Here is a 27,004-nt window from a genome sequence, read left to right as displayed (position 1 = left end):
TGCCAGTGCAGCCTTCGGTCACCTGAGGAAGAGTGTTTGAAAGCCAGGACCTCAAACCGGCACCAAGCTCATGGTCTACAGAGCAGTGGTTATTCCCACCCTCCTATATGCCTTAGAGACATGGACTATGTACAGCAGGCACCTCAAAGTACAGGAGAAGTACCACCAACGCTGCAAATCCATTGGCAGGATAGGCGCACCAACATCAGCGTTCTTGCTCAGGCCAACATCCCCAAAATCGAAGCACTGACCACGCTCGATCAGCTCCGTTGGGCAGGCCACGTCGTCCGCATGCCCGATACGAGACTCCGAAAACAAGTGCTCTACTCGGAGCTCCGACACGGCAAGCGAGCCCCAGGTGGGCAAAGGAAACGCTTCAAGAACACCCTCAAGGCCTCCTTGAAAAAGTGCAACATCCCCACTGACACCTGTGAATCCCTGGCCAAAGACCGCACAAAGTGAAGGAAAAACATCCGGAAAGGTGCCGAACACCTCGAGTCTCTACGCCGAGAGCAAGCTAAAACCAAATGTAAACAGCGGGAGGATTGCACGGCATCCCAAGCACCCCACCCACCTGTTCCTTCAACTACTGTCTGCCCCACCTGTGACAGTGACTGTAGATTCCGCATAGGACTCATTAGTCATTAGTCATATGAGGACTCATTTTTATTGTGGAAACAAGTCATCCTCAATTCCGAGGGACTGGCTAAGAAGAAGAGTGGTCAATCTTAAAAGATTGTTCACGCCTGATGATTCATTCATTTTAGCCGTGAATTTCAGCTATTTTGGAAGAAAAAATGGCAGCTGCCTCGCTTTCGCACACTTCCAGTGAGGACTCCAGCAGCCGCCATTTTGGGCAGGTCGGCAGCGCTGCCGTTGTCTGCGCTTGCTCCAGATATGGAAATGAGCCAGATAGTGACGTCAATCGCCATACAACATTGAATTCATGCATGATCTGGTATTTTGGATGTTGCTGCACCCTCTCCAAAGCACGCATGGCAGAATGTGTATGCAGCTGTATGACAGACCCTCTACCAGTGCTTCTTAAAGGGACACACACAACTTTCAGGTAACTTTAGATTTTTGCTTTTGTACTAGTTTCTTTACATTTTATTGGAGTAATGGCTTGGTGTAATACATTTTAAAAGTTGTTAAACTGTGAAGGGAGTGTAGGGAGTGCTGCTGGACATTTGCAAGGCTTTGGCTGTTAAAGAAAGGACTCTGAAATCACCACTTGCTCCCAGTCCTGGGATCTCTAGTTGCATTCCCCCTTGGGCTGCATCAAAGGGACAAGCTGCTCACAGAGGGAGGAGGAGGATGAAGAGGAGGAGGGGGAAAAGGAAGAAGCAGAAAAGGAAAAAACAGATGAGGAAGAAGCTGAAGAGGAGGAAGCTGAAGAGGAGGAAGCAGTAGGAAGGAGGCTGGGATATCCGGGATCAAATTTTCCACCTGCGGTACCAGGGAACACAACCCCAATTCCCCTTTCAATATTTGTCCCACACCTTACCTTCTCTCTTAGCCACAATGCTGAAATAACAGTACCACAAAGCAGACTTTCCAATCCAACTTTATCCCTATATGCATCCAATATTACATCAAACATTCAACCAATTACCTTTGAGCATTTCCTTAGTGAGTATCTGGCACATGCCTTTGCATATCCTAGTGAAACCACGCAGTGTTACACCAATGGCTGTAGCATGGCTGGTGGAAGGCTGTTGACTTTCAGTGAGGAAGACTTCAGATGGCCTTGCCAGAAGATCTCAAGGAGCTGGTGGCTGGGAGTGTCAAATCGAGTGACGGTGTTTCTTCTTCTTTTTCTCTCCCGCTTCATGTTGACCCATTGACTGAATTTCTTGGATGTCTGAAATGAGGAAGGCACAAGGGTAGGGTTGTGGTGAGGGGAGGGGGGTAAAGCAAGAGGTGCATGCTTGCAAACCATCATGCGCAGCTTGTAAACCAGAAGAGATTGTGGGGTGAGGGGGAAGTGAAACGTGAGAAGGAGGATAATGTATGAGAATACCTTTCAGCCTCGCCGTTGCCAAGGGTTCAGCCATGCCCCTGCGAAGAATGGCTTGCACCATCTCCTCTAAGGAGGTGAGGTGTAGCTAAGAATGTGAGGTATGTCTTGCGTTTGGTAGAGTTTGTTGGTAGGTGAATAATGGGGATATGGTGCATTGAACAGTGTGTGAGGCTAGTGTTGCAGTTAGTAGGAGGTGACTTTGAAAATGCATTCACTGAGCTTGACCACTTGCCTGAGGTCACTTTGGGCACTGGAGTGAAGTCTTGGGAGTGACACTGCTGGGAGTGATGGCCTCGGTGATCTGGTCCAACATCCTTCTTTCCGGGGGGGGGACTCCTGACCCCTGTGGATAGAGGTCCTCTCTGAGTGTTGACCCCCTGCACAACGCTCGAGTGCACTGAGACCCTGGGCGCCCCTTCCCTGGCCTGTTGAGCCATTTGGATTACTGCTGAAACACTTTTACCATTTTTCATTAGCAGAAGGCAGCTCACCTATAAGAGGTGTAGACTGCTTAAAGAGGAGCAGGAAAACTAAGTAAAGATAGCTTTGCTCGAACAATGTGAACTTCGGCCCTCTGCTGAGTGCACTGCTTGTCAGCAGCATGTTCAGTGCTAAGCTGTGAACTGCAATCATTATAATTAGCAGGCAGCAAGAAGTTGACGTGCCCTTTTTTTTTGCGTCATCGAATTTCTTGGCCTTTGTGTTTACTTCAGATTTTTTAATGAGATGGTGACATTTTGCATGCTTAAAATAAACAATAGATGTAAAAATAAAGATGTACAATGAGTAGTGTACCGATTGATCCATTGAATCCAAAATAAATGTGGCTAAATTATTATTAACCAAAGCTCAGCCTACCCCTTTCTGAAATGAAGTTGGTCTATTATATGCTCTGTAGCTAAATGAGCGAAGAAAGAGTCCACCCTCACAGACCTTATGATTGGTAGTGCAATGTAGCATGTGTTTCACATGGAGTCACAGAAAAAGAGCAGGAAAACTGCACCACCTGAAGTGCAGCAGCAGCAAGGTTCCACCCACTACTATGCTATGATTAAGACTCCATCCAAAAATCTGAGGTGTAGGGCCATTTCAATAATCAGATGCCCATTCCTGTAGCGGCACAGAGCAAACACCCAGCCTGCAAAGGGAACAGAAACTCAGAGCACTGCCACTCTGAGAGGGGGACCAATAGATCCAAATTGGGCCGAAGAGAGAGCTAAAAAAAAATTATCTTGCCTTATTTCCTCAGGGAACAGCAGGTCCATTAATAACAGTAATTAATCCTTCTTGGATCGATTACTATTTGATTGCATAATACTGGGGCCTTCAGTATGCCCAGAACAGGACCTATGTCTGCTTTCAGGAGACATTGGTTTTGCTAGGCCTTCTGGGGCAGTGGAACTTCCAAGATCAGCCAGGAACGCCTCGAGACACACCTCTAAACTGCTGCCAAAATATTGGGGGAGGTGACTAGAAGAATCACCCGCCTCCTCTAATCCGGATTTTCTGCGCAACATAAAAAGAGGGGTGGAATCGTGGGTTTGGGTGCTGTCTCCAGTTGTGATTCTGGGCTAGAACCTCCACTTTTTTTGCATGCTTAACGCCCACTTAATGCCCATTTTACCGTTGAAATGACGTATAACACCCATATATCAGACATTTTGGCACAAAATGGAAACTGGCGGGCATTTTTTGGAAACGAATCGCCGAGCGTTACTTTCCCCATGGGCTTAATGCCAGGAAAAAATATTATTGCCCGCCCACTTTTTTGGGGCAGAATCAGCAGAATGGGCAAATTCAACACCCATAATATCGCCCAGCGTTACCTTCCGCACGAATTTAACGCCGATTCAATATTAATGCCCATCCACTTTTTTTGTCGTAAAGAGCATATTTGTCGAAACTTGCGGCCATGGAGATTGCCCTGCGGCAATTTCACCACCTCGCACATATATTACCCACAATATCGCTCGGCCCAAAAACCGCCCAGAAAAAGTGGAACTAACCGGAACGAATCACAGCGTTATGGACACCATGTTCGAGATCACATGTCGCGTCCTTTAAAAGGCTGCTGTGCTTCAACCTTGGCGGAGTTCGGATGTACTCTGCAGGTCACTGGAGTTGATGTGAACATCTGTAAAAACATCTTGACCATACTGTGACCGATTGGAATTGAAGATGTGTATTTGTAGGGGCATTCCGGGCAATCGGTGGAAAACAGAAAGCTACTACAATGAGGCCTTGTCCTTTCTCACCCTCTCTTGCTGACCAATTACATGCAGCAGACTCGACATCAACGAAGGAACGCTCCACTGCATTATGTTCCCAATGTAAGATGTGATGAGGTGGACCAGATGTTACACCCCCTGCAAGTACAAGGAGAAGCATTCTTACCTCAACTTGCTCGACACCAGCTGCCTTCGGAGACTACGCTTCCACAAAGAGGTTATCACTGAGGTATGCCAGCTGATAAGGGCAGATCTGCAGCCTGCCTGCACTGTCCGTTGAGGTCAAAGTCACCGTGGCACTGTCGTTCTACGCTTCGGGTTCTTTTCAGGCCATAGCTGGAGACATTTGCGGACTTTCTCAGCATGCCACACATCGCTGCATTAGACAGGTCAGTGAAGCCCTGTACACACGAAGGAGGGACTTGATCAGCTTCCCTATGACCAGAGAGGCACAGAGTGAAAGGGCTCTAGGATTCTCCAGAATTGCAACCATCCCCAAGGTGCAGGGAGCAATAGACTGTACGCACATCACGACGCGGGCACCTTTTCAGGATGCAGAGGTTTTCAGGAACCGCAAAGGATTCCACTCCCTGAATATTCAACTAGTTGTCGACCACCAGCAAATTATACTGGCAGTGAATGTTTAATTTCCAGCAGCATCCATGATGCTCACATCCTGCGTGAGAGCACTGTATCCGACTTGTTTAACAATCAGCCACAAGATCAATGCTGGATGCTTGGTGACAAAGGATATGGCCTCGCCACTTGCCTGATGACCCCCCTGCGTGACACCCACACTGAAGCCGAGAGGCGATACAACGAGAGCCACAGAGCAACTTACAATATCATGGAGAAAACCATTGGAGTGCTGAAGCAGCACTTTAGATGCTTGAACCACTCAGGAGGCGGCTCCAATACCACCCTGAGCAGGTAGCTAAATTTGTGGTGGTGTGCTTCACGCTCTGCACAACTTGGCTATCAGGAGGGGACAAGAATTGCCTGATGAGTCTGACAGTCCACCTCACCAGAGAAAGGAAGGGGAGGTTGAGGAGATGGATGCTGACATTGACCCAGAAAATCAGGCTGATGCTGAAGCCATGCCCCCGACCCCTGTAGACCACATGAAAGGGTCCATGGTGGCATGATAGCTGCAAGAGCCTTACGTCAGGAGCTCATCAATGATCGCTTTGCCTGAAAGAACGTTGGTGTTATTTACAAGGCTAACACACTGCTGGGTGTGCAGGTCATACATCAATGGTGACAGTTAAAGTTTACGTTGATTGAAGTTAAGTGTGATTATACCCTTTGATGTAAAGGAATCACCAGTGTGTAATGGCGCAGCTATCTGAACCAATGTGCTGCAAGGTTTTGTTAAATAAAAAACATTTAAACTGAACATTAGTCTGAAATCATCAGTATTTCTGTACAAACCAACCCTCCCCCCCCACCCCGGCTTCTCCTCCCCACCTCTACCCCTTCCCCTTCCCCTCCTGACTCCAAGCCGCCTGGCCGAGGAGGTCGTCAGGCGATGCTTCATTGGGGGGGAGGGGTGACAGCCAAAGCGCTGCTTGGATGGATACAGGAGAGGACAGTCCTGAGGTGGGAACGTGCTCCGAGCCATAAGCAAGATGTTGCTGCTGGCTCTCGTGTGGTTGGCAATGAGGGTGCGGCACCTTGGGGTGCAGTGCGGAGCTCCGGGACCACTGGGAGCCCTCTGCCACCAGTGTTCCTGGCTACCAGCTCCAGGGCCTCCTCTATCCCTTCCATGTTATATCTTATTTGTTGGACAAAAACTCAGTGCCAACTATGTTTTTGATGCTTAGTTGGCTTTTTGCTACTGGTGAATCTCCGTCGTGCCTCCCACAACAGCCAGACAAGCACACACCACAGCCACACACGCTTACAGTGCCTCTGAGCTCCCTCTCTCTGTCTCCTCTTCTGCGCATGTCATGATGACCCTTGACCTCCTGAATCGTGGGAATCGAGCGTTGCCATGCCGTTGCTAAGGACGGCCACACTTTATGGCAGAAGGTCAAAAAAATGTAATGCTACCGCCCATTTGATATCGCTCGGGGTTACGCCCATTTTCAAAAAAGGAAACTAGGTGATTTGAGAATGGGCAAGAAGCCGGCGATCTGAAAACCTTTTTTAACACCCAAGCCAGAAATAATGCCCATTTTTGGGCAATAAGCACAAAAGTGGAGGTTCTAGCCCCATGTCCCTTAAATAAGCCACCTCAACATGAGGTGGGTGAGTTGTGGGGGTGGATGGGGAATGGGGACATTTCTTCCCTTATGTTTGTAGCTGATATCAAAGAACTGATTTTAGAAAAGTGCACTCTCAGCAGCTAGTCTTGCCTTCAGGTAGAATTCGTTTGTAAAATCGGCTCCCAATTGTCCTGTGCATTCTATTCTATTCTACTTTATCAGAGAAGATATATATTCACATGTAATGCATTATTGGTGTGGTCCGGGAGCCTGGTGATATGTATTGCTCTGTGGTTTTCATTCACCTGTAGAAATGTCATGAACGTTTGAAGCGTGGGACAACAATTTGATACATTTTACAATAGGCAGTCATCATATTCATACATCAACCAAAAGACCTCATCATCATACTCTCTCTTCTTTCAACCCAGCTGTCGGTGCATCATTGCGCTTACATTGCATTCAAAGCTTCCTATTCCATCCTATCAACTTCAACCTTTCCAAACTAGGGTCCATTCTATCATCTTGCAATGATACCAGCATATCTTCAGCATGCGGTATCTTCAGCATATGGTATATATGTATAAGTGTACTTTACACATTTGTACTACATCACAGAATGGTTTCTAATAGAGTCAACTATTGGGCTGGATTTTGGGCTTTGTGGATTTCGGGGTGTTAATTGCGGCGGGGCATTAAAATTTGCACTTGAAAATAGTTTGTGCCTTTGACTGCATGTTTTGGCGAAAAAGTAAGTTGGTGGAGCGTTGGCGTTAAGGCAGGCATTGCACGACGGACTTTGTGCGCCCGAGCCAAAACTTGTGTCATTAAAGGAGGTGGCCATTTTGCGTGTGCGCAAATTTATTTTTTTTCTTTCTTTTTCCCGGTCGCAAACGCTAATGCAGGGTCTGGCAGCTTCCTGCGTGCATGCACATATAAACCACCCCACTTCAGCCACTTCTGCAGAGATGGAGGAGCAGGAGGAAAGGCAGTATGCCAGGCACTTCACCTATGAGGCGAGTGAGGCGTTAGTGAGCGCGGTGAAGAGGAGGTGGTCCTCACTCCATCTTGCTGGGGGAGCCAGCTGTTTTTAAAAGAATATGGAGGGAGATTGTCTGCTTCGGGAGGTGTCTGCTTCAGGCACTGTGGCCAGAACTGCCATACAGTGTCGTAAAAATACAAGTTGTTGTTGTTTCTGATCTCATGGTTCTAAGTAGCATTGTCAAAATTGTTCAAAGTTGTGCGATTTGAATAGTCTTGCTGCAGGAAGCAGTTTACCGTCTCTTTACATTTTGTTCATTGCAGGAAGCAGTTTTTTCTTTCTTTACTCTTACTTTAGTCATTGTGTAGTTTTGGGTTTTTGGGGGCAGAACATTGTTAATAATTCATGTTTATAAAAATGTTTGCTAGACCTTTGCCATTGGTGTCTTGTGTCTCATTGCAGAATTAAGTGTAGATTAGCCGGCATGGTGGCATGGAGTCATCGCTGTAACCCCACCTTCTCCATTCAAGCAAATCGTTCCATGGTGAGCTGCCAATGTAAGGCCCTTGCTGTGGCCACATCTCCACGCTACCTCCCCCGTGATTGTGGTCTAACTACAATGACTTCCTCGCCAGGCTCCACTTTCTCATCCTCCTCCTCCTGAGGTGGTCCTGCAATTCCCACTGGCAATGCCTGTCCCCTCATGATGGCTAAGTTGTGTATCATGCAGCACATGACAATGAATTCAGAGACCTGTTGAGGGGAGTATTGCCTCCAGAGCAGTCCTGGCATCGGAAGCGCTGTTTGAGCATGCCAACCATCTGTTCGATGATGTTGCGGGTGGCTGCATGGCTGTTATTGTAGCGCTGCTCGGCTTCTTGGCAGGGTTCCGGAAGGTGGTCATGAGCCAGGTGGCCAGGCCGTATCCTTTGTTTCCGATCAGCCAGCTCTGGCCTTGTCTTTGTCGCTGAAACATTCGTGAGACACTGCTCTCACACAAGATGAAACATCATGTGCACTCCCTGGATAGTGGGCATTCCCTGTGACAATGCGTTGCATGTGGTCGCAGACCAGTTGTACGTTTAGGGAATGGTATCCATTTCGGTTTCTGAAGACCTCTGCATTGTGTAATGGTGCTCGTAAGGTGACATGTGTGCAGTCAATGGCACCTTGTACCTTGCGAAAGCCTGCAAATCGTGCAAACCCAAGCACCCTCTCATTCTGGCTGACCCTGCTCATTGGGAACTTTATGAAGTCCATTCTGCGGGCGTACAGTGCCCTTGTAACCTGGCGAACGCAGCAATGTGCAGCACATTGAGAAATGCTGCATATGTCCCCTGCTGCTGACTCGAAGGAGCTGGAGGCATAGAAAGCCATCGCCAGAGTGACCTTCACCTCGATGGGCAGTGCAGTACTGTTGCTGCTGGTAGGGTGCAGGTCTGCCTGTAGGAGCTGGCATTTCGCTGTCAGCACTTCTTTTCTGAAGCATAGCCTTCTAAGGCACTGCGCTTCTGAGATGTGGCAGTATGAGCGATGTTCCCTGTAATCCCGTGGGGGGCGGGGTGGTGGTTAAGGCCTCCTCCCCAAACATCTGTGACCTCTTCAAATCCATGGCCCAACATGGTCAAGAACCCTTCTGCCAGCTTGAAGCCGCCTGCCAATAGCAACCAGCAAGATGCACTGGCGAACAAATATTACCCCCATTGAAATCTCTCACTGACCTTTAAGCAATGTGTCATGGCACATAAAAATGCCGTTTGGAACTCGGAGCCTCAAGCAGCATTCTGCGCGCAACCATAGCCATCACTGAGAACTGCGATATAAGATCCTCCAGCCTCTGTTTAAATATGCTGCCAATAGCACCTGCTGTACCCTGGGACCATCTGTTTTTTTCAGGTGTTTCCTGGGGCATTCGTTAAATGAGACGTTAAGGCGGAAAGTTCCATCCGGGGCGCTAGTACAGCCTTGCGTGATGATTGATGTCATAATCACGCTGAAAACTGAGGGCGGGGCAGTAAGTTTTTGCGCTGGCTCAAACCAAAAGTCGAATCTTCTGACGCTAAATCCTGGATGCACGGCATCTCGCCCAGAAATTGCATTTAATGTCCCGCCGAGGCGCTAAACGAGGCGCAAAACAGCTGAAAATCCAACCCAAAGAACTTTCTTACAACATCCATTTACCTCTTTCTTACATCCACCTTTCCTAGGCAAACAACTTCCAAACTATATAAACTTGTCCACTGCTTCTCATTCTCCATTATATTACAACAGCAATTCTACAAACAAATTTGACAGGGCCAATGGCACTTTGTAAGATCAATGTTTTACTGTGTGATCTTTCAGTGCCCGGGTTCTCTCAGGCATATGTTATTTATCCGGCTGTAGTCATAACCTCTAGCATACGAAATGATGGCCTGCCACTGTGCACCCACATCAGACAGCAATGTGATGCATCCAAAGAGGCCAACATAATATGGCAATCCTTTAGTGGATAATTTTTAAATAAATTAAATATTCTGAACTGAGAATTCAAAATTACCTTTTATAATATTACAACTCATCTAATGCATTTGGTCAAATTATTCTTCTGAAAGGGAATATGGATTCAGAATGACAGTCATCAGCTATTTGAAAGATGAGATTTATGACATTACATTACACCTGCATATTCATTGGGTAATATTCTTTATCAATGTGATAAGTGACCTCATTCAGGGAAATTGCACATTTCGATTCAATCATCCTTAGGTCTACTTGAAGTATTCTCTGTGGTACAGCAGAACTGGTCACTTCTGTAAATACTCGGGAGTGTTTTAAGTTCAGGAGTATGTCCAAAAAAGTCCAATCGAATATAATCAGAGGATGAAATGATAGGACCACTTGTGAACTAAATTGGATAATCATGTCTTTCACACATGCCTTTACGTACACCTCTCCAATCTTTCAGCAGGCGGACTGGGAAACACTTTAATGATATGAGCCCTATGAGAATTATTAAGCTGCTTTGTTTTACAGAGATTAGATGAACGTACAGAGGAACAGTTAAAGCAATTTCCACTTACTTCACATACAAATATATGAAAAAGGATGGGAAAAGATCAGATGGTCCATCAATCCTGTCCCTTCCCACATGGTGCAACCTGCTCATACCATTAAATCCATTCCAACCATCTCCTGCACAGTTACACAAGTGTAAAATAGACACTTACGCCAAATAAGAACAGGATCTATGGGAAATTCCTCTCTGATCCCCATTGGTGATTAAACAAGCTTCAAAAGACCATGGGGACTGATATGACTATCCCCATGAACACACGTATCTTCTATAACTTGAGATATCTTCCACTCTCAAAAACTCATCCAACTCCCTTTTGAATACTTGTAGTGAATCCACCTTCACTGCACAGACTGGAAAATTATTCCTAGAATTGCCGAATTTCTGCGAAAGGAATTTTCTGACATCAAAACTAACTCTGTGCTATTGGAACTTGCAACTTGTACTAATACCCGCTTGGTTCTCCATGACTATCCAGTTCAAGTCAGCTATCTACTCAATTCTCTACTTGAAAAAAAGAGACATAATAATTCTGATGAAGGGTCATCGACCCGAAACGGTAACTCTGTTTCTCTCCACAGGTGCTGCCTGACCTGTTGAGATTTCCAGCATTTTCTGTTTTTATTTCAGATTCCAGCATCCACAGTATTTTGCTTTTGTATTAATGTTTAATTCACTGCCACTTTTCTTCCAGGAATGCCCACCTGGAATAAGTTCTGCTCTACCCTCAGACAGGGGTTCCGACAAAGTGGAAATCAACCCGAAACGTTAATTCTGTTTTTCTCTCCACCGATGCTGCCTGACCCGCTGAGATTTCCAGCATTTTCTGATTTTATATTAATTAACCATGTGTCCTCTCCCTTTCATGGGCTAACTTATTTTTACTAGGCAACTTCTAACTGCATAAATTAAGAACATAAGAAATAGGAACAGGAGTAGGCCATATGGCCCCTCGAGCCTGCTCCGCCATTCAACAAGATCATGGCTGATCTGATCATGGCCTCAGCTCCACTTTCCTGCCCACTCCCCATAACTCTTGATCCCCTTATCGTTTAAGAAACTGTCTATTTCTGTCTTAAATTTATTCAATGTCCCGGCTTCCACAGCTCTCTGAGGCAGCGAATTCCACAGTTTTACAACCCTCTGAGAGAAGAAATTTCTCCTGTTTTAAATGGGCAGCCCTTTATTCTAAGATTGTGCCCTCTAGTTCTAGTCTCCCCCATCAGTGGAAACATCCTCTCTGCATCCACCTTGCAAAGCCCCCTCATAATCTTATATGTTTCGATAAGATCACCTCTCATTCTTCTGAATTCCAATGAGTAGAGGCCCAACCTACTCAACCTTTCCTCATAAGTCAACCCCCTCATCCCCGGAATCAACCTAGTGAACCTTCTCTGAACTGCCTCCAAAGCAAGTATATCCTTTCGTAAATATGGAAACCAAAATTGCACGCAATATTCCAGGTGTGGCCTCAGCAATACCTTATATAGCTGTAGTAAGACTTCCCTGCTTTTATATTCCATCCCCTTTGCAATAAAGAACAAGATTCCATTGGCCTTCCTGATCACTTGCTGTACCTGCATACTATCCTTTTGTGTTTCATGCATAAATACCCCCAGGTCCCGCTGTACTGTGGCACTTTGCAATCTTTCTCCATTTAAATAATAACTTGCTCTTTGATTTTTTTTTTTGCCAAAGTGCATGAGCTCACACTTTTCAACATTATACTCCATCTGCCAAATTTTTGCCCATTCACTTAGCCTGTCTATGGCCTTTTTTGTGTCCTCCTCACACATTGCTTTTCCTCCCATCTTTGTATCGTCAGCAAACTTTTCTACGTTACACTCAGTCCCTTCTTCCAAGTCGTTAATATAGATTGTAAATAGTTGGGGTCTCATTACTGATCCCTGTGGCACCCCACTAGTTACTGGTTGCCAACCAGAGAATGAACCATTTATCCCGACTTTCTGTTCTCTGTTAGTTAGTCAATTCTCTATCCATGCTAATATATTACCCCCAACCCCGTGAACTTTTATTTTGTGCAGTAACCTTCTATGTGGCACCTTGTCAAATGCCTTCTGGAAGTCCAAATACACCACATCCACTGGTTCCCCTTTATCCACCCTGTTCGTTACATCCTCAAAGAACTCCAGCAAATTTGTCAAACATGACTTCCCCTTCATAAATCCATGCTGACTCTGCCTGACCGAATTTTGCTTTTCCAAATGTTCTACTGCTTCTTTAATAATGGACTCCAACATTTTCCCAACCACAGATGTTAGGCTAATTGATCTATAGTTTCCTGCTTTTTGTCTGCCTCCTTTTTTAAATAGGGGCGTTACATTTGCAGTTTTCCAATCGGCTGAGACCTCCCCAGAATCCAGGGAATTTTGGTAAATTACAACCAATGCATTCACAATCCCTGCCGCTACTTCTCTTAAGACCCGAGGATGCAAGCCATCAGGTACAGGGAATGTATCTGCCTTCTTGCATCTTAGTTTTGGCTCCAGGTCCTGACCTGTACCTCACAGTCTCCTGTTTAAAACCTGACTGACTGCCCCTGACTGACTTACATTTTCTCTCTGTGTTCCAGCAAATGGGAAGGGTGTGCCTTCAACTAGTATTCCATTCACAGATTTTCCAATAGACCTGTCAAACAAACTGGCATCCTCCTCTCCCAAGAGTAAATTCTCAGTACACACACCATGATGGCTCACATGAATAGAACTATCGTCACCATAATAGGTGTGCTTGTTTTGTTAGGCCATCAGAAATGAGATAATAAATTGTTAATATCTCTGGTCATTGCAGAGAATAATAATGTCATTTGGTTCATTAACAAATCAACCCCACCACCCCCATTCCATCTCATGTGCTGCAGCCTGTGGCATTTTAAACCTATTTCAATGATCTTTATTTTTAGAAACTATACTTAATCATAACACATTCCCAAATCTTCTGTGTGAACATAAAAATGATCAAAGCTCCTAAATGACAACCCTCTTTTTATATGCACAAGTATTATACCTATGCTGCCACAAGTCTGCTTTTCATAATACTGATGGTGTTTGAAGCTACAGTTTCAAATGTCAGTTTATTGATCTTTATGATTTTTATGAAAAAATCCTGCTCATATGATTGGGAATATGTGATTCCTAATAGTATAACTGAGCTGTACAATTCCTGTTGGAATACTGTACACATTCAAATTTTAGAGAAATATTTTAGTTTAGTAATCTAGTCCAAGGGAATGGAGCTGTTCAGGAATTTTGTATTCATCTGATCCTAGGCAATTGATTATAAAAGGGAATGGGTCATGCATTCACAGACCCTGTCAATTATTCAAGCTACTTGGCATAAAGGAAACCAGTCTATTTGTTCGATTATCGAGCATGGACAGAATATATGTCTTTAAAATGGGAACTGAGTTGCATCTGTGCATCACAATCCAATTATTATTGCCCTCTCGCCTCGCCCTTTAACCCCATTTCACCTGAAGACTATGGGGGCGAAATTGCTCCTCGCTGCGATTGGGGGGCGGTAACCTAGCGGGACCGGGACTTTTATCGCCCAGCCCAGAAGTCCCACTCCCGATGCAGAATTGGGCCTACCGTCCCTCAAAGGAAGCAGAGGCTGTCTTCGGCACTTAGCTTCCGTTGGGGGCAGTCCCAGGTCAGCAGTGTGACGCTGTGTCCAGCGCAAAGCGGATGCTCCGCATAGCGCAAATACGCTACAATGCCCCTCACTTTCCATTAAAGGAGAGGGCCGCTGCACAATCTTTTGGTGGCCACCACTGGACTACCAGGGCTGTGTGCGACCGGGCCAGCACCTAAGACGGAGAGTCGGGCTGCATGATGGCGGCATGGACCACGCTCGGGCTGCCATCGCCGAGCCGATGTGAGAGTTGGCTGACAAAAAAAGATGGCGGCCCTGGTGCTGCATGCCTTCCCTTTAAAGAGTGCCCCGAGATCTGATGTCTGCCAGCTTCACAACCCGTGAAGTTGCCATTGGCATCCGCCCGTGCCAGCCTCGCGGCCTGCGGGGCAATTTCCCCTGCGGGGCGTTAAGGGGTCACAAGGGGCAGTGAGGGTTTGCCGCGCACGGTGTTGACATCATCGTCGGTTTCTCGGTGGCCCAAGGCGCTAACCATGGGGCCCAGCACTGACGAGGCAGCGCCTCCCAAACTTCCAGAGCAATTTCCCAGGAGGTGCCAGAACCACCCCACCGAGCGAAAACTACCCCTTGTAGGCACTAATGGGGCGCAATAAAGGAGCAATTTCACCTCCTATATACTTGGTGCAATGCCGTGAGAGACCAATTAATGTATTTTTAAAAATTGGGTCCAATATTCACTTTGTAATTTTGTATTTCAGGGGAAGTCATAACGGGGAACAAAGAAATGGCGGACCAATTGAACAAGTACTTTGGTTCGGTATTCACGAAGGAGGACACGAACAACCTTCCGGTTATAAAAGGGGTCGGGGGGTCTAGTAAGGAGGAGGAACTGAGGGAAATCCTTATTAGCCGGGAAATTGTGTTGGGGAAATTGATGGGATTGAAGGCCGATAAATCCCCAGGGCCTGATGGACTGCATCCCAGAGTACTTAAGGAGGTGGCCTTGGAAATAGTGGATGCGTTGACAGTCATTTTCCAACATTCCATTGACTCTGGATCAGTTCCTATGGAGTGGAGGGTAGCCAATGTAACCCCACTTTTTAAAAAAGGAGGGAGAGAGAAAACAGGGAATTATAGACCGGTCAGCCTGACATCGGTAGTGGGTAAAATGATGGAATCAATTATTAAGGATGTCATAGCAGTGCATTTGGAAAGAGGTGACATGATAGGTCCAAGTCAGCATGGATTTGTGAAAGGGAAATCATGCTTGACAAATCTTCTGGAATTTTTTGAGGATGTTTCCAGTAGAGTGGATAAGGGAGAACCAGTTGATGTGGTATATTTGGACTTTCAGAAGGCGTTCGACAAGGTCCCACACAAGAGATTGATGTGCAAAGTTAGAGCACATGGGATTGGGGGTAGTGTACTGACATGGATTGAGAACTGGTTGTCAGACAGGAAGCAAAGAGTAGGAGTAAATGGGTACTTTTCAGAATGGCAGGCAGTGACTAGTGGGGTACCGCAGGGTTCTGTGCTGGGGCCCCAGCTGTTTACACTGTACATTAATGATTTAGATGAGGGGATTGAGTGTAGTATCTCCAAGTTTGCGGATGACACTAAGTTGGGTGGCAGTGTGAGCTGCGAGGAGGATGCTGTGAGGCTGCAGAGCGACTTGGATAGGTTAGGTGAGTGGGCAAATGCATGGCAGATGAAGTATAATGTGGATAAATGTGAGGTTATCCACTTTGGTGGTAAAAACAGAGAGACAGACTATTATCTGAATGGTGACAGATTAGGAAAAGGGGAGGTGCAAAGAGACCTGGGTGTCATGGTACATCAGTCATTGAAGGTTGGCATGCAGGTGCAGCAGGCGGTTAAGAAAGCAAATGGCATGTTGGCCTTCATAGCAAGGGGATTTGAGTACAGGGGCAGGGAGGTGTTGCTACAGTTGTACAGGGCATTGGTGAGGCCACACCTGGAGTATTGTGTACAGTTTTGGTCTCCTAACCTGAGGAAGGACATTCTTGCTATTGAGGGAGTGCAGCGAAGGTTCACCAGACTGATTCCCGGGATGGCGGGACTGACCTATCAAGAAAGACTGGATCAACTGGGCTTGTATTCACTGGAGTTCAGAAGAATGAGAGGGGACCTCATAGAAACATATAAAATTCTGACGGGGTTAGACAGGTTAGATGCAGGAAGAATGTTCCCAATGTTGGGGAAGTCCAGAACCAGGGGTCACAGTCTAAGGATAAGGGGTAAGCCATTTAGGACCGAGATGCGGAGGAACTTCTTCACCCAGAGAGTGGTGAACCTGTGGAATTCTCTACCACAGAAAGTTGTTGAGGCCAATTCACTAAATATATTCAAAAAGGAGTTAGATGAGGTCCTTACTGCTAGGGGGATCAAGGGGTATGGCGAGAAAGCAGGAATGGGGTACTGAAGTTGAATGTTCAGCCATGAACTCATTGAATGGCGGTGCAGGCTAGAAGGGCCGAATGGCCTACTCCTGCACCTATTTTCTATGTTTCTATGTTTCTATAATAGAACAATATACTAAAAGGCAAAAATATTTGCATTTATATAATACCGTATTATGATTCACAGAAAGAGCTCAAAACATTTCACATACAGTGAATTATTTTGAAATGGCTGTTGTGTAGGCAAACGTAGTGGCCATTGCGCATACAGAAATATCCCACAAATAGTTCTGATAAAAGGTCATCGACCTGAAACGCTAACTCTGTTTCTCTCTCCACAGATGCTGCCTGACTGGCTGAGTATTTCCGGCATTTTCTGTTTGTATTTTACAGTCCTAGCATCCACAGTATTTTGATTTTCTACAAGAATTGTGTTGGTTAAGCAACGAATGTTGGTAAGGACACCTGGCCTTCAAATAATTCCATGAGATCATTAACATCTGGCTGAACAGAGAGATGGGCCTTAATTTAATATTTGATCTGAAGGATGGGTTCCCCCAATTTACGCACTATTGCACTGGAGTTTCAGCCTAGATTATGAATTCAATTCCTAGAGTGGATCTTTAACTCACAACATTCTGACTCAGAGGTGCGACTGTTATGCACTGAGTGAAGCTGACATATTGGGGAGAATTTTAACCCCAAAAAATAGATGGGTTGGCGTCAGGTGGCAGGTATAAAAACCTGAATCCCGACCCCAACCCACCTCCAATCCGTTCACTTTTGATTTTAAAGGAGGCAGGACTGGGTCGGGCAACCAACCTGATCCCAGGAGATGGGGTGGCATTTTAAATATGATAATGAGGCTGGAAGGCTATGCAGGTTTAACGGTGACTGGCCGAGGTTGCCAGCAGCTGCCGCGAAGTACAGAGAGCCTCGGAGTGCACTCCTTGTGGACCAACCCCTCCAAGCTCCTCCACCATTAACCTTCCCCCCACCAATACCACACCCGCGGGAGGGGATCGCTGCACCTTGTGGGATTGGACCAACACCCAAGGTCGGTGCTCATACCTACCTGGGGCTGTGCCCTCTTGTCCAGTGTTCCCCGTCCGACTGGTAGCTAGGCTATCAATCAGGCTAGCTTACGTATGTTGTGGAATTAAACTCCGCAATGGCGGGTTGCTCTATCGGGCCTCCCCTCCGGGCCTCCCCCTCCCCCGCAATTACCGGCAGGTGCAAACGTAAGCTTTCGTGTTAGGCACAAGCTTTTATTTTTCCTGTACCTGTATTTTTGTTTCTCTTTCTGTATATTTTCTAAAAGCACCTTAGTGTCAAATTGTGATGTTTGTTGACTTCTGAAACATTCTCCCACAGGTTACAGACAGGTTGAACCTCCCTTATCTGGAACCCTTGGGACCTGGCCTGTTCTGGATAAGGGATTTTTCTGGACAAAGGGTGTTAATTTGGATGGTACAGATACTGAGCAAGGGGATATCAGGGCTAGCTGACTTGGGGCTGGGAGTGTGGCAGAGAGATCATGGGGGAGGGTGGGGGGCGGTGGATCTCGGGGTCAGGTAGCGATTGCGGGAGTCGGCAGCAAGGAAGGACTTCAATTTGTTCATGTCGGATTTCTACGCATCTGCCACCCAATGGCCAGGAATGGTTCTGAACGTGGGGTGATTCCGGAAAAGGAAGTTCTGGATACGTTATACTGTTGGTCCTCTGGGATCTGCTTTTATGGTTTTAATCAGCATTGTGTCATATTGAGCTATGTTTTGATTTTTTTTTTGCAAATGCATGTTGCAAATGCCAAAGTTCCTGACTATTTAGCTCTATAAATATGCTACAGTGGGGCTTCCTGTATGTTTCTGGAAGGTCCTGAACATAAGCGGCTAGGAAAGTCTCGGGATTGATTCTTGGTCTGTGCCCATTTAGTTGATCTCAGATGGACATTGAGGTCACAGCAAAAGGCTGCAGGGACCCTGGATTAAGAAAAGAAAAATGAATGCCCCTTTCAGCTGCTAGTCACTGTATAATGACCCTTGCTGGAACAGAGTGAACATCAGGTGAGGACAGGATCAGGCTGTCAAAGCTCTCGCCAAAACTGAAAAAAGAATAATGACCACTTGAGTGAGGTATCAGAGAGCGTCCACGTCCTGTGACCCTGTAGTTCAACAACACAATTGGAGGTGATTGAAACTAACAATATGCTACACTACTGATTCTTCAGACATAAAGCACAAATTAGTAATTCTGCTAGAACTCATTCCTATTGTTTGATGGTGCATCAGTACGATATAAATGCTAACATTACATAAGATAGTCTCTCTACATCAAAAAACCCAATATGAAACTTGTAATTACTCAGGTCTGTCAGTGACGTTAAGCTCCAGTCTATGTGGCAGGTTTCATAAAGGCTTAAAATGTCAGAAAAAGCAATGTTGTGCAAGTTGCTTAGATGCATTGCATAATAACTCTCAAGTTAGTAGTGCCAAGGCTATGTTAAAAATTAGCAATAAGCAGCAAATTGTTGTTTCTGTCCGCTGGAGGGATAACTGTCTGGAATCAATGTACTTATCAAAAACAAATTCTGAAAAATATGATCTTGGTGAATAGGGGGAGTCTTATTTTTACTTCATTTTGACAACATTCTTCGCTGGCATGAGCTCTAACATGGCAATAGGTGTGGAACATGTCCAATTACATTTACATCTAATTCAAATGCAGCTTAATGCTGCTCTGTGAAATGCCTGCAGCCAATAAAGAAAATAGCTTTCTAAGTATTGAAGTTTGCACTTCCACTCGTAATGACAAAAAGTAGGACTCCATTATGTTTGTCCATTATACATCGATGTCTAATTACAAAAGTACAAGCCACTTACAATGGTACTACTGCACCCTTAAGGATAATCAAGGCACTTAGAGGAAATATAATTTTTCAGATTAAGTACCAATAGTGGTCATCTGGTAAAAGTACAAAAACATGCCTTCACCGCAACAGATTGATTATTTAACGGAACTTCTAAACCAACATTAGATTATAATGTTTTTTTATTCATTCACAGGATATGGGCATCGCTGACAAGGCCAGCATTTTTGCCAATCCCTAATTGCCCTTGAGAAGGTGGTGGTGAGCCGTCGCCTTGATTCACTGCAGTCCATGTGGTAAAGGTACTCTCACAGTGCTGTTTCGGAGATGTACCAGGATTTTGACCCAGCAACAATGAAGAAACGGCGATATATATTTACACAATGTGCCAAAAATTCTGGCCTCGCTGGGTCCGTACAAAGTGCGCACAGACCTGGCGAGGCTTCGCAAAAGCCGGTTTTCAGGGCACAATGTGCATGCGCCGAAAACTGGCTTTTCCGATCTGTCAAGATTTCTCTTGACAAATCCCCGGGAGAAGGACATCCGTGCGGCAGAGATTAGGCTATTTGCCTAACTCAGGCCCAGCGAATGTCTTTCAAACTTTTAGGTCTGGTAAAAGCGGGCGTATAGCTTACTTTTGCCAGTATCAGAGTTTTAAAAGATATAAAAATTAAATGTAATCATACATTTTTATGTTAGGAACCCTATCCATTGAGATAAGTTTATTTTTAACCCTATTAAAACACAAACAAATTCCAAAAAATATATATTTTTTCTAAAGCATTTCATTACATTTAATTTCAATTAATTTTAAATAAGTGAGGTGATTTTTGTTATTTATTATGCTGTATTTCTTGTTTTAGGGTGATTTACTCATTGATAGTAATGAGATCTCGCACAAAGTGAGATCCCATTTTTATCATTGAGAATACTACTTAGTGATTGGTGGTCCAGGCCCACGTGACTCCAGCATTTCCCTACATATGGGGAAGTCATCTCCCAGTACACTGCGCATCGAATGAAAGCCTCCGACCGGAATCGAAGGTGCCTCCGTGACCACCAGATATTTTCGCAAAATGTTTTCGGGTCGGAGGCGTTCATCCGAAGGAAGCCTCTGACCACAATTTCCCCCCCAATAACTTCTTTCAAGGTACTAAATTTTGTTGGCTATTAAGGACAATGGGTGATATTTTCTTTCAGAAATCCGGCCATTTTTGGAGCGTTATCAGGAAGTAAGTGGGGCATGGAGGGCGACCACAGAATCCACAACCCATAAAAACTACCTGGGAGATTTTCCCTCACCCGTTCTGGGGAAATACTTCTTCAGTCACTGAATCCTCGCCATGCCACAAGCAAATCATGGAGGGTGGGCATGGTTTGCTGTCGACCACCTTTCCCTCTCCCTCTGCCCAGTGTTTGCTGAAGGGACAAAGTGCCTCTGCAGAATAGGCACTGGGGCTTGCTTATAGTAGACAAGAGGCCACTCCACTCCGAAACTTACAAGGGACCCAGAGCAATCTACAGAAATTTATGTTACCATTATATTTCATTTTTTTACAGTATATTTAAGTTTTTGAAGAGTTTTAACTTTTCTGTAGTCTGTTTAAGTTTCTTGAATTTTTATGAGTATGTTAGAGTATATTTATACATTTTAAAGTGTATTTTAAATCTTTTTTTAAAGCGTATGTAAGTATTTTTAAAAGTCTTTTAAGATGGATCTTGCAGATTGTGCTTTGGGAACCAAGGAACCATGCTCCTCCTGTTCAACAGCAATGAGGAGGAAGAAGAGGAACATCAGAAGGCCCACTGCACATTTGCCAGGCTGAACATGCACTGTTGCTGCCTTGGTATTGTTCAAACTGGTAACGGTGTCCCCTGTCTGCAGATTGAGGCGATACTACTTCTCCCTGACCCCTTAGCAATAATTCAGAAGGCTGCATCTCCCTCAAGAAGCATTAACTATGTTGTACTAGCTGCTGGAGAGCTGCTGGCATGATTTAGCAATGTGAGAAATAGGAACAAGAGTAGGCCATTCAGCCTCTCGAGAATTTTCCACCATTCAATTAGATCATAGTTGATCTGTAACAACTCAATTTAACTGACTAACCTGTAATACCCTTGCGTAACAAAAATCTATCAATCTCAATTTTGATATTTTCAATTGACCAGGCCTCAACAGTTTTGGGGGAAGAAAATTCCAAATTTCCACTGTGCTTTGTGTGATGAAGTGCTTCCTGACATCCTCCCTGAGCTTAACTCTAATTTTAAGATTATGCCCCCTTATTCTGGACTCTCCCACCAGAGGAAATAGTTTTGCTCTATCTACCGTTTCAATTCCTTTAATCATCTTAAACATTTAAAAAAGACAGTATAATATAAGTGGCACAATTTTGTAAAGTGTAGATGAACAGAGAGACCTTGGTGTCCATAAACACAAATCCTTAAAAGTGATAAGTTGGTTAAAAAGGCATATGGGTTACTTGGGTTGATAAATAGAAGAAAGTAATATAAAAGCAAAGAGATCATGATAGAACTTTATAATCACTGATTAGGCCTCAGCTGGTATATTGTGGACAATTCTGGGCACCACACTTTGGGAAAGATGTAACGGCATGAGAAAGGATGCAGAGGCGGTTTACCAGGATGTTACCAGGAATGAGGAACTTCAGTTATGAGGAGCGGTTGGAAAAGTTAAGACTGTTCTCCTTGGAACAGAGAAGGTCAAGAGGTAACCTAATAGAGGTTTTCAAAATGATGAGAAGTTTTGATAGATTAGATAGAGAAAAAATATTTCCTCTGGTGAGTGGGTCAATAACTAGAGGTCAGGGATTGAAAATACTTGGCAAAAGGTCAAGAGGGGTGATCAGGAGAATTTTTTTCACTCAGAGTTGTGAGGATCTGGAATGCTCTACCTGAAAAGCTGATTTCATAAATAATTTAAAAGGGAGTTCGACAGGTACTTGAGGATGAGGAACTGACAGGATTATGGACAAAAAGCAGGATGTGGGACTAAACACAACTGCTCTTCAACAGAGCCAGCACAGGCACAAAGATCAAAAGGCCTCCTTCTTTACTATAAGTTTCTATGAATCTATGAATTAGATCATCTCTTAATATTCTATATTCAAGGGAATACAAGCCCAGTCTATGTAAACTGTCCCCATAATTTAACCCTTTTAGCCCCAGTATCATTCTGATGAATCTGAGCTGAAGCCACTCCAAGGCCAATATACCCTTCCTGAGCTGTGGTGCCCAGAACCCAAAATCTCCCTGCTCGCCCATAGTTCCTAGCTTCTAGCCATTTAGAAAATACTCCGATCTATCTTTCTTGGATCCAAAGTGGATGACCTCACATTTCCCCATGTTGAACTCCATCTTCCAGTTTTGCCCAATCATTTAATCTATCAATGCCTCTTTGCAACTTTCTTCTCCCAGCTGTCCTTGCGAGGGAGATCTTCAGCTGCCTAAGATCCGAACCCCTCCAAGTGAGTCTGACGATCACGAACCACCATGGACATAAAAACACAAGTCAGCTGTTCACTGACATGTAGTTTGCCTCCGTAACTACAAAGGTTCCACTTGGTGATTATTCTGCTGCTCCTTCATGTGGGCATTCTCCCATCTTTTCCCCGCATCATTCCACACATATCCAGTCAGTGACAAAAACATTTCACGGAAACAAATCTGACAGGTTTCTCACTAAACGTCAGAATGTGGAGGTTACCCAGGTTATAAAGATATGGTGTGTGGTATCTGTACATTATATCATTTCAGGGAAACTCTAATTCCAAGGAGTTCTGAAGGATTTTGAGCACCTGAGCAATTCACCTTTACAATAGGAGAACGTTAGATAAGGTACTGCATATCCCCATGGAGACGGATATGGGACAAAGAAGAAAAATTGATTTTCAGATATGGTAAAGGAAATAACAGAAGAATAAAGAGTACAAGACATTGAAAAGTGAAGGGAAGGCGAGTAAATAGTTTTACATACACATAGATACAGAAAATAGGTGCAGGAGTAGGCCATTCGGCCCTTCGAGCCTGCACCGCCATTCAATGAGTTCATGGCTGAACATGCAAATTCAGTTCCCCATTCCTGCTTTCTCGCCATACCCCTTGATCCCCCTAGTAGTAAGGACTACATCTAACTCCTTTTTGAATATATTTAGTGAATTGGCCTCAACAACTTTCTGTGGTAGAGAATTCCACAGGTTCACCACTCTCTGGGTGAAGAAGTTTCTCCTCATCTTGGTCCTAAATGGCTTACCCCTTATCCTTAGACTGTGACCCCTGGTTCTGGACTTCCCCAACATTGGGAACATTCTTCCTGCATCTAACCTGTCTAAACCCGTCAGAATTTTAAACGTTTCTATGAGATCCCCTCTCATTCTTCTGAACTCCAGTGAATACAAGCCCAGTTGATCCAGTCTTTCTTGATATGTCAGTCCCGCCATCCCGGGAATCAGCCTGGTGAACCTTCGCTACACTCCCTCAATAGCAAAAATGTCCTTCCTCAAGTTAGGAGACCAAAACTGTACACAATACCCCAGGTGTGGCCTCACCAAGGCCCTGTACAACTGTAGTAACACCTCCCTGCCCCTGTATTCAAATCCCCTTGCTATGAAGGCCAACATGCCATTTGCTTTCTTAACCGCCTGCTGTACTTGCATGCCAACCTTCAATGACTGATGTACCATGACACCCAGGTCTCGTTGCACCTCCCCTTTTCCTAATCTGTCACCATTCAGATAATAGTCTGTCTCTCTGTTTTTACCACCAAAGTGGATAACCTCACATTTATCCACATTATACTTCATCTGCCATGCATTTGCCCACTCACCTAACCTATCCAAGTCACTCTGCAGCCTCATAGCATCCTCCTCGCAGCTCACACTGCCACCCAACTTAGTATCATCCGCAAATTTGGAGATACTACTTTTAATCCCCTCGTCTAAATCATTAATGTACAATGTAAACAGCTGGGACCCCAGCACAGAACCTTGCGGTACCCCACTAGTCACTGCCTGCCATTCTGAAAAGTACCCACTTACTCCTACTCTTTGCTTCCTGTCTGCCAACCAGTTCTCAATCCACGTCAGCACACTACCCCCAATCCCATGTGCTTTAACTTTGCACATTAATCTCTTGTGTGGGACTTTGTCAAAAGCTTTCTGAAAGTCCAAATACATCACATCAACTGGTTCTCCCTTGTCCACTCTACTGGAAACATCCTCAAAAAATTCCAGAAGATTTGTCAAGCATGATTTCCCTTTCACAAATCCATGCTGACTTGGACTGATCATGTCACCTCTTTCCAAATGCACTGCTATGACATCCTTAATAATGTATTCCATCATTTTACCCACTACCGATGTCAGGCTGACCAGTCTATAATTCCCTGTTTTCTCTCTCCCTCCTTTTTTAAAAAGTGGGGTTACATTGGATTAGTTCCTATGGAGTGGAGGGTAGCCAGAATCTATGGAATGTTGGAAAATGACTATCAATGCATCCGCTATTTCCAAGGCCACCTCCTTAAGTACTCTGGGAGGCCCTGGGGATTTATCAACCTTCAATCCCATCAATTTCCTCAACACAATTTCCCGACTAATAAGGATTCCCTCAGTTCCTCCTTCTTACTTGACCCTCTGACCCCTTTTATATCCGGAAGGTTGTTTGTGTCCTCCTTAGTGAATACCGAACCAAAGTACTTGTTCAATTGCTCTGCCATTTCTTTGTTTCCTGTTATGACATCCCCTGATTCTGACTGCAGGGGACCTACGTTTGTTTTTACTAACCTTTTTCTCTTTACATATCTATAGAAGCTTTTGCAGTCAGTTTTAATGTTCCCTGCAAGCTTCCTCTTGTACTCTATTTTCCCTGCCCTAGTCAAACCCTTTGTCCTCCTCTGCTGAGTTCTAAATTTCTCCCAGTCCCCGGGTTCGCTGCTATTTCTGGCCAATTTGTATGCCACTTCCTTGGCTTTAATACTATCCCTGATTTCCCTTGATAGCCACGGTTGAGCCACCTTCCCTTTTTTATTTTTACGCCAGACAGGGATGTACAATTGTTGGTCCCAGGTTTTGCTGTGGATATGATGGTGTACTTTCAGAGTACGTCGTCATACCGCCTTCGAAATATACCGCAAGTTTGGGATTTCCACATGCGCTTGCCTTGAAACTCAATTGCAGCCTCAGAGTTGGGATATTTGCCCAACAACTACCCAGCAACCACGGATAAAACTCTTTCGATTGCTGAAAGCAGGTGCAGGAGCCAGCTTGTTTTCATTCCCATGGAACTGAATGAGTAATAAAAACACAAATTACAATTCCAAGAGCTGTATTGCGATAAAATTAACAGAAGGCAAAATTAATTTTAAAAAACATATTTAAAAACTAGCTTGGCTTCAATCTGTACATTTGGGGTCCACCAATGTTCCTTAAAACACTCTTACCCTCCTCGTTCCCTTCATCATCTTCCCTTATACGACTTTAAAATTGCTGTACTGCATTTTCCAGAATATGGCGATTAGGGCTAATTCACTAATATATCTTGCTGATGTTTACCTGAAGAAGCTGTACTTCTCCTGATGCTTCTTTCGTGCAGCTAAAGGAATTGAATCTTGGGGTGGTGCAGAATCTTGACCGGCTGTACAACTTTAAAACACACACCCAGTGCCCAAGTCCCTGCCATTGGTTACTAACTACAAACATCACATAAAAATAGAAACACACGAGAACAATCTGCAGCGGCACTGAATGCAACAGAGAGAACGGCTGCAAAAGAGAAATACGTTCAACTGAATGTAACAAAGACCTTCTGAAGCCAAATTATTGTTAATTTGGGGAATGGGTTCACTCAGATGCAGCACAATGTATTGAATCTCCGGGCTGAAAGAGAAAATAAGGATCCCAGAAAATAACTCGGGTGACATTTAATATATATATATATATTTATATAAATATCACAGGAAAGAATCTGAAGGACCACAGAGCATAGCTTCATATCGGGGAGCTGAGATACATGAATGAATCTGGGATTTGCCAGGAATTTAAAGTCTTTAAAGGTTTCTAAAATTATTTTAAAATCTTTAAAAGTCTTTAAAAGTTGTTAAAAGTTTGAAAAAACATAGGGGCAGAATTTCCGACATTCCGGGTCCGTCCGAAGTTTCTACAGACCCAGGAAGGCATCGGAAAAGCTGGTTTTCAGCGTGCAATGCGCACGCGCTGAAAACCGGCTTTTCCAATCTGTCAAGCTGGAGCTTGACAGATCATCCGCAGATCGGGTGCGAGGACAGTTGTACATGGAAGATTGGACTATTTACCCATATCTTGCACGGCAAATGTCCTCAAAACTCTTACGCCTGAAAAAGCAAGCGCATAGCCTACTTTTACAGGCATAAGTGTTTAAAAACATAGAAAAAACATGATTAAAATAAACATTTTAAAAACATATTTATGTTAAAACCCTGCCCACTCAGATAATGTTATTTTAAACCCTAACCCTAACTTTTTTTAAAAATTGGCAATTTTTTTTTAATAACGTGTAACATTTTTAATTTATTTTGTGAGGTATTTTTTAAATGTTTTATATATTTTTTGAGAG

This window comes from Pristiophorus japonicus, chromosome 2 (assembly GCF_044704955.1).
Source record: "Pristiophorus japonicus isolate sPriJap1 chromosome 2, sPriJap1.hap1, whole genome shotgun sequence".
Classification (NCBI taxonomy): Eukaryota; Metazoa; Chordata; class Chondrichthyes; family Pristiophoridae; genus Pristiophorus; species Pristiophorus japonicus.
This window is presented reverse-complemented; position numbering follows the sequence as displayed.